Raw genomic sequence first — 9,579 nt, forward strand, 5'->3', positions numbered from 1 at the left:
ATATACAAAGTACATGTACATGCATTCTGCATTCTTGTTTACTATATTTGGGTTTTTCAGTCACTGATATGACATAAGCCATCATGCTTTACATGCAGTTACAGTTAGCAGTCATCAAGCCTTGGTATGTTGGTGATGGCAATATCAGCTAAAGACATAATTTACCATTTGCAGATGAAACAAAAACCAAGCATTAGTGCTTTAAAATTGTTCTAAAATGTGAGTTAGGGATAGAAACACATATGCATGAAATGTGAAATCTTGAACATTTTTTAAATCACTGCTCCCAAAGGTAAACAGGACCTTTGAAATCTACCAACTTTATTCATGCATGTAAAACTACACTGTCATCTTATTAAAAAAGAGAACACTACAACTCTCAAATATTCCCCACACTGTTCTTTCAAAAAGAAGAATTTCCCTATTAAAGTTCTTTATTATTAGTTCATTATTCTATTTGTTTCTTTCAATAATGATACATTACATAACATGGCACTTCAACGTGTTGAAGAAATGCCTTTATTTGTAGGTCACTTCACCGAAATCATTTGTGGCTAAAAAACAAAACAAAACAAAAACGTCAAAATGTCTTCATCTTAAAATGTGGGAATCCTGAATAAGATCAAATGCTGTTGCTTTCTGAGAATTGAAATACAATAAAGAATTTGACCTGCACATACTACAACAAAAAATCCTGTAAATTTAGGTAATCTGAGTATTCAAAGTTATTTAAAGTTTCCTAGGTGTTTTACATCATGATCTTGTGAATCGGTATGATTTAATAACATTGATTATTAAATCATGTATAATCACCCCATCTCACTAGACGGCGATTCCGCTACGATCATCAAAAATCGGCAAAGCGTGGCAGATCGTGGCTTGATCGCTTTAAATCTTCTCCATCGTATCTTGAGCGGTTCAGAAGCGCGGAGGATCGCCACCATCACCATGGTCGGCGACTTCGCTACGGAAGTTTTGAACATGTCCAAAACTTCCGTAGCGAGGTCGCGACCGATCGCCGTGGTTTTAGAGCGTATTACCATCGCCTCACAAGCGCATTAAAAGTGCCACATTCGTAGCTTTGATGGGGTAGCATTGTGCAAAGCGTAACTCAAGCGCATCAAAAGCAGCTCCCATCGCCCATGAAAATTACCACTTTTTACAGTATTACGTAACAGGAACCAACCATGAACGATAGAAAGTGATGCACAGACCAGGAAGGTGGACATGGAGAAAAACGTATAAAATTAATTTTTCAACGTACACTCAGTACGTATCTACTTTGTTTATTAAATTGTTTGTTTGTCATATACCATTGCAAGTCAATGATAGTAAGCAAATAATCAACGTTGGTGAAGGTGATGGGACAAACTATCACTTCCGAGGCGATCTAGATGTAGCTATCTTTCCGAAGCGCAGCTGAGGAAAGATAGCGTACACATTCAGATCGCCGAGGAAGTGATAGTTTGTCTCATTGCCTGAAACTAAAAGTTGATTATTTGCTTTATATTCCACATCTAGGGTCCTAAAAATTCCCATTTTATTCCACATCTGAAACCGTTAGGGCTTAGGCTACGTGTGCGCGTAGATGACAAAACAATGAAGTTGCTGCGCGCACCGCGCGGTACTGAAGTGAAAGTGCGTTGCACTGTGTACTATCAAGTGACCTAGGTCACATGATAGTCCACAGGGCAACGCACTTTTATTTCGCGTGTACTCATCTTGCGTTAGGACTATGTGGACTGTGTGGAGATCAGCGAAACAAAAGGGACTATCAACATAGAGTGTAACGAACTTTTCTTCTCAGGTGATGTGATGGGCAAAACTATGTTTCATCACATGATCAGCTCTGGACCAATCCTATTGCAACATTCTTAGTATGTGGAACATAATAAAAATTAAGTTGTAATATTTTCAAATATATCTTCATAAAATTGTCTCATTGTAGGATACGATTTGTAGTTTGCTCGTAAGCCGGTTCTTTAACATTATATACTCATTTTACCCTTTTAATCGAATGGATGACTTAACTAATAGTGAAATTTCACATCAGGTTCTAACTGGTGTGTTCTAGAATGCTAAGATATAAGGGTAAAACCATATTCTGCATATCCATGTTGGTTTGACACTGACATCTGCCTGAAGAAATTCAATCATGAAACCCATTTTATACCCCTATCGCTTGAGATCGTAGCATGAGCCCGGCGTAAACGTATCATTGTCGCTCCGATCGTATCACTGTTGTAGCGAGGTCTTGATAAGCGTACGAATATCGCAACACAGTTGGTTCGATCGCAGAAGCAGCGTGTCTCGTCGGCCTGGAAATGCAGCAACAACGTGGCAGAGTCATATTATCATCGTTGCGCTATCGCCTACAGCGCAGGTTGAGCGTGGAGAAACCGTAGTGCAATCGCCTTGGAGGCCAAAAAATGGAGACGGACGGCGATCGCGCCACGATTTGTTCAATCGTCACAGATCGCCATGGTCACCTTCCTAGTGAGATGGGGGCCTAACTTCAATCAATGCTGTTATCTTTAGCACCTTCATCTTCGTTTATTAACTTTAGAGGCTGCTCTCAATATCTACTACTATGGAGGTGGAAATATTGTTGCAATTTAATTTCCGAACTTAGCGAGGTAAGATATTTCAAATATTGCTATTTTGGAAAAGATTAGTGAGTGAATCACACAACTCATTGCTGTACTAGTCAAGAGATCCCAAAGCTGCCAAATGCGGGAAAGACAGAGGGCAAAGAATATCAGCAAATGACATAATCTGTGAGATATTACTTGTCTATTACTTGACATGTGGAAATCTCCTCAAGCACTGCATGTGAATGTCCCGAAAAATTGGTACATCTCATGCTCTACATGATGCTAAAACTGCATCCCTTCTAAATTGTGTGATATTGTCAATACAACATACTACATTATCACAATATGTACAAAATATTATTTGACATAAAGTTTTCATTTTTTTTTGCACCAGTTAAAAGCAGCACAATATTCACATCACTAAATAGTCCTACCATATGTGTGAAATATTCACATAAAGTAAATAGTCCATATTTACAGCATTTGTATTTCTATGTAGAATTATTTGTAAGAAAGTCATAAAACAACCTTTGCAATTTACGATCAAACATTTTGAATTAACAACACAGACATTTTGACACATTGCAGATTACTATATTAAACCAAACACACACACACACATAGGAAGTAAGTGAATCGTTTTGTAAATGGGTATGCACTCTGAAATGGCATGTTCTTTCTTACATTTGTTGAAATGCATTATAAAAAAAACCCCTCTGAAACAAGGAATTAAGATGATATGATTGCAGGTTTGGCTTCTAAGATTAAAAGATCATGTCTTGTGTGATGGGTGTAAATCATACAAATCTCAGAAACATTTATTTCTCTAGTATTCTGAGGATCTACAAAATAATGTCATAAAACGTTCATGCGGTCATAAACTCATTACTGGTGATTACTCTACATACACAGAAAAACATAATTTTTAGGATTACCCTTCCTTATATACATAATGACTCACACTGTAAATATTTAATATATACACATCTAGACTATTGATGTTTGTTCATGATATAGGAACAAACTGATTGAGATTGAATGATCAATAAATGGAAGATCTAAATTACAAGCATGAGGGAAGTAAACTGGCAGGAACAGACATGAAGAGGACTACGGTGTCAATGAGGAATCACGTGCCAGTGTTCTTATCTGACATGTAAAAGAGGCGAATACTAGACAACTAGAGAAAAACTGGATGGAAATGCAGAAAAAGGCTAATAGTACATGTAAGATATAACATATACTACTACTACTACTGCTACTACTACTACTACTACTACTACTACTACTACTACTACTACTTCTGGTACTACTAATACAACTACCATGTACTAATGATAATGGTCATCATGATGTAAAATATCTGTTTCACTGGATACAGAGTCATTTGAGATGTCATCCCTGGTTTAGGACTGGAGTCAAAATAATATGTACATACTACCAAGCAGTGACAGTGTAAGTTCAATGAATACAAAGAGGTTTCAAAATGGGTCTAGGGCAGTTATATGCGACCCCTGGGCAATCACCCTGGACCCTCCCTGTGGCCCTAATCCTAGTCCATATCCTGAACCTAATCGTAACCTTAACCCAAACTCCTAACCCTAAGCCTAAGCCTAATCTTTACTCTAACATTACCATTGACCAGTATTTAGCCGGGGGATAATTGCCCTCATGGGGTAATTGCCCGGATACGTTCAAAATACAAATTGTAGATACATGTACATTTTAAGTGTTAGAAAAATGATGAGGAAAATATCAAGAATAGCTATAAATTTTGGGGTATAATTGGTTTAAAGAAAATAGGGCAGCACTAAAAATCCTGTATTATGAAAATGTGTATGTTGAGTATTTCTTTTGTTTTGTTTTAATTTGTTTGTTTGTTTGTTTGGTTGGTTGGTCGGTTGGTTGTATATTCATCCTGTCCTTGAATGAAACAGCAGGAACAGTAGCTTTCTGGAAACAAGACAGAACAGTGCCCTCTTATCAATCGAGGATACTTTGTTTTATTACACATTAAGATCATGGCAAGAGACCTGGGAGTCCTGTGCTCACCTGAGTATCACAAGTTCACCTTCTACACATTTTTGAAGAATATCATGTAAGAACATACCAAAGTTCAGAGGTGGGGTGAGGTGCTTTGATGCCCTCCAGGGGAAAATGGTGTTCATTTGTATATTCTATCACACTGGCAATATCATCTGCCAAGTCTGTAGAAAATTTGACCATGCCTTTTTAAAAAGAAGATCAAAATGTGGAATCGGGCCCTACCTGCCCCCCCCCCCCCCCCTTCCCAGCCCCATCCCCTGGATCTCTGGATCTGTCATGAATAAGCTTGAAACCAAGTAATCAATCTACTTCCTCAGAACACAACTTAGCTAGTCAATTCTGGCTCTGGAGAGATTTTTAAAGTTTCCTTAGTTGGGAACTTTCTCTCCTCCCCCCCCCCCCCAAACATCGGCATTACCATGACAATCATTTGAAGGATGACTGTGTAAAACTTGATCATGTTGGTGCATATCATACAGTATTGTACAACTCTCTTGTGCTGTGACAATAATGACACATAAATGATAATATGCTACTGATGGTACTGAATAAATGAATTTGGACTACAATATATAATACTCAACTACTGTGTAAAACTTGATCATGTTGGCACATATCATACAGTATTGTACAACTCTCTTGTGATGTGACAATAATGACACATAAATGATAATATGCTACTGATGGTACTGAATAAATGAATTTGGACTAAAACATCTAATACTCAACTACTTTTTCCAACTATCACAACTGCTATTTCAAATTATTATAAAAAGGGCAGCTGAATAGTTCACTGTTACACTGTTCCAAAACCTTATCATAACCTATCATGGAATGTCCGTAGTGGGTAATCAAAAATGAAGACAATGATATCTGTTCTCAGAGAAATAATCATTGTCTGATTTTACTCATGCATGTACAAATTAACAATCTTATGCTCCATGAGAAACAACCAGCATGCATCTTGGTTTCTTCATGAAATTGTAGCAAAGACTACAAATAAAAGAACTTAAAGAAAGTCTGTGTAAAATTAGGTTGGCTGGGGGAGTGGAGAACCTTTACTTGCTTGTACAAAACAATGATGATTATAACTGAAACACAAAATATGAAAGAAAGGAGTTGTTGGAGTCACCGAGGCTATACACATGAGAAAGGTTTGACAAATCAAAACATTTTTTTCCGGAACCCAAATATAACTCCCAAATCCCATGCACATGTACAATGATATAAACTTAAACTCCAGATGTACTCTGACAATCTACTATAAAAGTGGAAATTTTTGCGGTGTTGAAATTTTTGTGCATTTTGCGCAACCAGAAACTAGCAACTAATAAAAATGTTTCCAGACTAAACCATCTACAGTTATGGTTTAATGAGAAAAATACTGATATCCCCTTATATTTTAGGATTTATTGCAAACATTTTATACGGTACGATGTTTTGTGATATAACAGACCTACACATAAATGTAACATCTTAATTAAACATTTTTTAATTCACTGCTCCCAAAGGTAAACAGGACCTTTAAGGATGCTATCATTCCCCCTGCTTTATGAAAGAGGTGAGCCAAGTGCTCTTTCATTATGCTGGACCAAAGTTTATAGTCCATGGAGACATCAGGAAAAAGTCTCCTTATCTAGCACTGACAGTATCAAAACTTTGAAATTCACAACTTTGAATCCATTATCTGATTTTACTCAAACTTTCACTGATGTGTCCTGCTAATATTGCTGCCTTCACTCAGTCCACATTTATATTCAGGCTTTAGTTTCCTTTAAGCTATGTTCACAACGACGCCGAATGTCGCGCTTTAAATCGGAGATCAATTCGGCGTCATTTTTGTTTACTTTTCAAAAAATCTCATGATCTCCTCAGATATGTTACGCTCTGATAAGCTCTGATACTGTATACGCTATAATTTTCGCGTACATAAATTTTCACGAATTGCCGCTCTCACACATTTTCGCGAGTGGTTAAATTCGCGATTGGGAGACCAGAGAAAATATGAAGTGGCAAAGAAAGTGTGAATTTTCAACTAACTAGCAAATAAGAATGATACTAGTTATACACTGCATGAATAAAAACTTACCAAACTCTGCCAACTAGTAAGTTAGAATTCAACATTTTTGAAGTGGTTAAGTCCATCGCGCTAGATTTCTGATGAGTGGTCCCTTTGCGATAATGGATTGGCTCTCTGCAGTATTCGTAAGTAGACGTGGACGTATATATGTACGTAAACAAGCTTAGCCAGTATCATCTGTTCGGTAAGCCATGACATGGTATATTAGTACTGAAATGTTCGTATCATCAAGGCAAGGGATTCATTTTGGAAGGTAATATTTTCGCGTGTTGTTAATTTCGCGAATAGCTTCCGACTCGCGAAATTCGCGAAAATAAAACCCTCGCGAAATATATAGCGTATACAGTACGCTCTGATACGAAGTTCGTTCCCGCTTTGGGCGACAAATCATTTCCCGAATCGCTACGGCTTTTCACGCTTTGATGCCGATTGATCAGGATTTGTTACACTTTAAATCACGCTTTGATATGCTTTAATACTCTTTGATATTAAGCTTTGATGCGCTTATCACGCTTTAAATAACGCTCTGATACGATTATCAAGCTCTCTTGTGCATTAATAGGCTCTATTACGCAATGGAAAATTTCGAGATCCCGATAGCATCCCGCCTCTGATCCAGAGCATATATAAAGATGCAGCAGATACACGAAATCATTGCATCTTTGGCAGAAGAACAAGATATGGAAGTTGAAGATGTATCAGAGTATGAACCATTTTATGAAGTAGATATGACCTTTGTCTCCCTGCTCTATAACTACATGTACATCCTAGCCCTCGAGGCGGAGGAGAGAGAGAGGAAGAACAGCAAAGACAAGAGGAGGTTGAACTACCAGCAGGAGGGAGAAGACCATTCATCAGGAGCTGCTGGACCAGGCCATGGCTCACTGAAGAAAGAAGACAGCAGTACGGCCAGTACACTAGCCTCCTGGACACACAACTGAGATTAGAGGACCCTGTTGCCTTCAGAAACTTCACCAGAGTGACCCCTGAGGTTTTCGATGAGATCCTAGAGAGAGTGGCACCAGTCATCCAGAAGCAAGAGACTAACTACAGGCACCCTTGGTTAGCTGGCCTCAAACTGGCAATCCCTTTGAGACATCTGGCCACTGGGGACAACTACAGATCACTGGCATATGGTTGCAGATGTGGTATCTCAACCATATCAGAGATGATTCCAGAAGTGTGCAGGGCCATTGTAGAGGCATATGAAGATGAGGTCTTCAACATACCTACCACCCCTGAAGCACGGAGCACCCTTGCTCAGCAGTTTGAACAGAGATGGAATGTCCCCCATTCAATTGGTGCCTTGGATGGAAAGCACATAGCCATTAAGAAGCCAGCAAACACAGGCAGTCTCTACCACAACTACAAAGGGCTCTTCTCCATACCACTGCTGGCATTGGTACAGTTGTAGATGCAGAGTACAAGTTCATCTGGATTGAGCTGGGAGGTAAAGAACACATGTCTGACTCCCAGATATTCACAGACTCTGAGCTCTTCGAAAGCCTAGAAGATGGGTCCATAGGGCTGCCCCCACCATGTCCTCTCCCTGGAGAAAATCAGCCTGATATTCCCAACTTCATCCTGGGTGACGATGCTTTTGCCCTGAAGAGCTACATGATGAAGCCATACAGTAGAAGAGGGATGACAGATGAACAGAGTATCTGCAACTACAGGATCTCAAGGGGGAGAAGAGTGGTGGAGAATGCCTTTGGCATCTTGGCCAACAGGTTCTGGTGCCTGTTAGGAACACTGGAACAGAAGGTAGATAATGTCAGAGATTTGGTGGAGACTGCTGTGGTGCTCCACAACCTGCTGAGGAAGAGGGTGGTGCTGGCAGCCAATGAGGTAGACCACGAAGATGAAGAGCACAGCTTCGTACCAGGGGCCTGGAGAGATGGACCTCACTGGGAAGATGTTCCGCAACCACCTGCAAGGGGGAACCTCGCCACTGTGGATGCCAGACATCAGAGAGATCATCTCAGAGAATACTTCATCTATCCAGTGGGTGCTGTTGACTGTATTATGTGTAGGCCTGCTTATGAAGATGTTATTATTATTATTGATGTTATTGTTGTTGTTATGTATTTCATCTGCTTGTAAATAATATAAATACAGACTTTATTGATTTTTTCCCCATGAAAAATCAGATAATACTACTATAGTAAATCAGGAGTGAAAATCTAAAGAAATCAAGTTGTAGAATTTGAAATTTAGATATGTGCGATAAAAGATCTTTAAAATACGCAATTTTTTGTTAAATTGATTATTACAAATTATTATTACAAATTGATTTTCTTACTAATTAAAAAGATTAGTAAGAAAATCAATTTTATATGTGAGATAAATTACCCTTATTGTAACAAAGAAAATAAAACAAAGGAAATAAAATATAAAACATAAAATTAAAAAATGAAATATAATGAAAAAATAAATAGAAAAAAAACTTTGTGAAAAACTCAGAATACTAAGTTTTCCACAGTTTTCTATTTTATTATGTTTTATACAGGGTGTCCCTGTTAAGCTTTCCTACGCTTTGAGCAAAATTTTGATAAGCTTTGTGACGCTTTGATAAGCTTTAATATACTCTCCCCGCTTTACGCAATTCATGACAGATCGCCTCAAATTTTTAAACAGTTTAAAATTTGTTGGCGCTCTTGCCGAATGTCCCGAATTGCTCAAAGCTTTCTCATGCTCTATTACAGTCTTTACGCTTTAATTAAGCTTTGTTACGCTTTGCCACCGCTTTGCTCGCCGATTTAATTCGCCATCAATTCGGCGTCGGTGTGAACTAGGTATTAACTGCCAAGGATCAAAGTGTGTGCACCTCTTGTACTATCATCTGCCTGATCTTTATTC

Source organism: Diadema antillarum, unplaced genomic scaffold (genome assembly GCF_040938485.1).
Source record: "Diadema antillarum isolate AM-2024a unplaced genomic scaffold, OU_Dant_1.0 seq00001970_RagTag, whole genome shotgun sequence".
NCBI classification, from domain to species: domain Eukaryota; kingdom Metazoa; phylum Echinodermata; class Echinoidea; order Diadematoida; family Diadematidae; genus Diadema; species Diadema antillarum.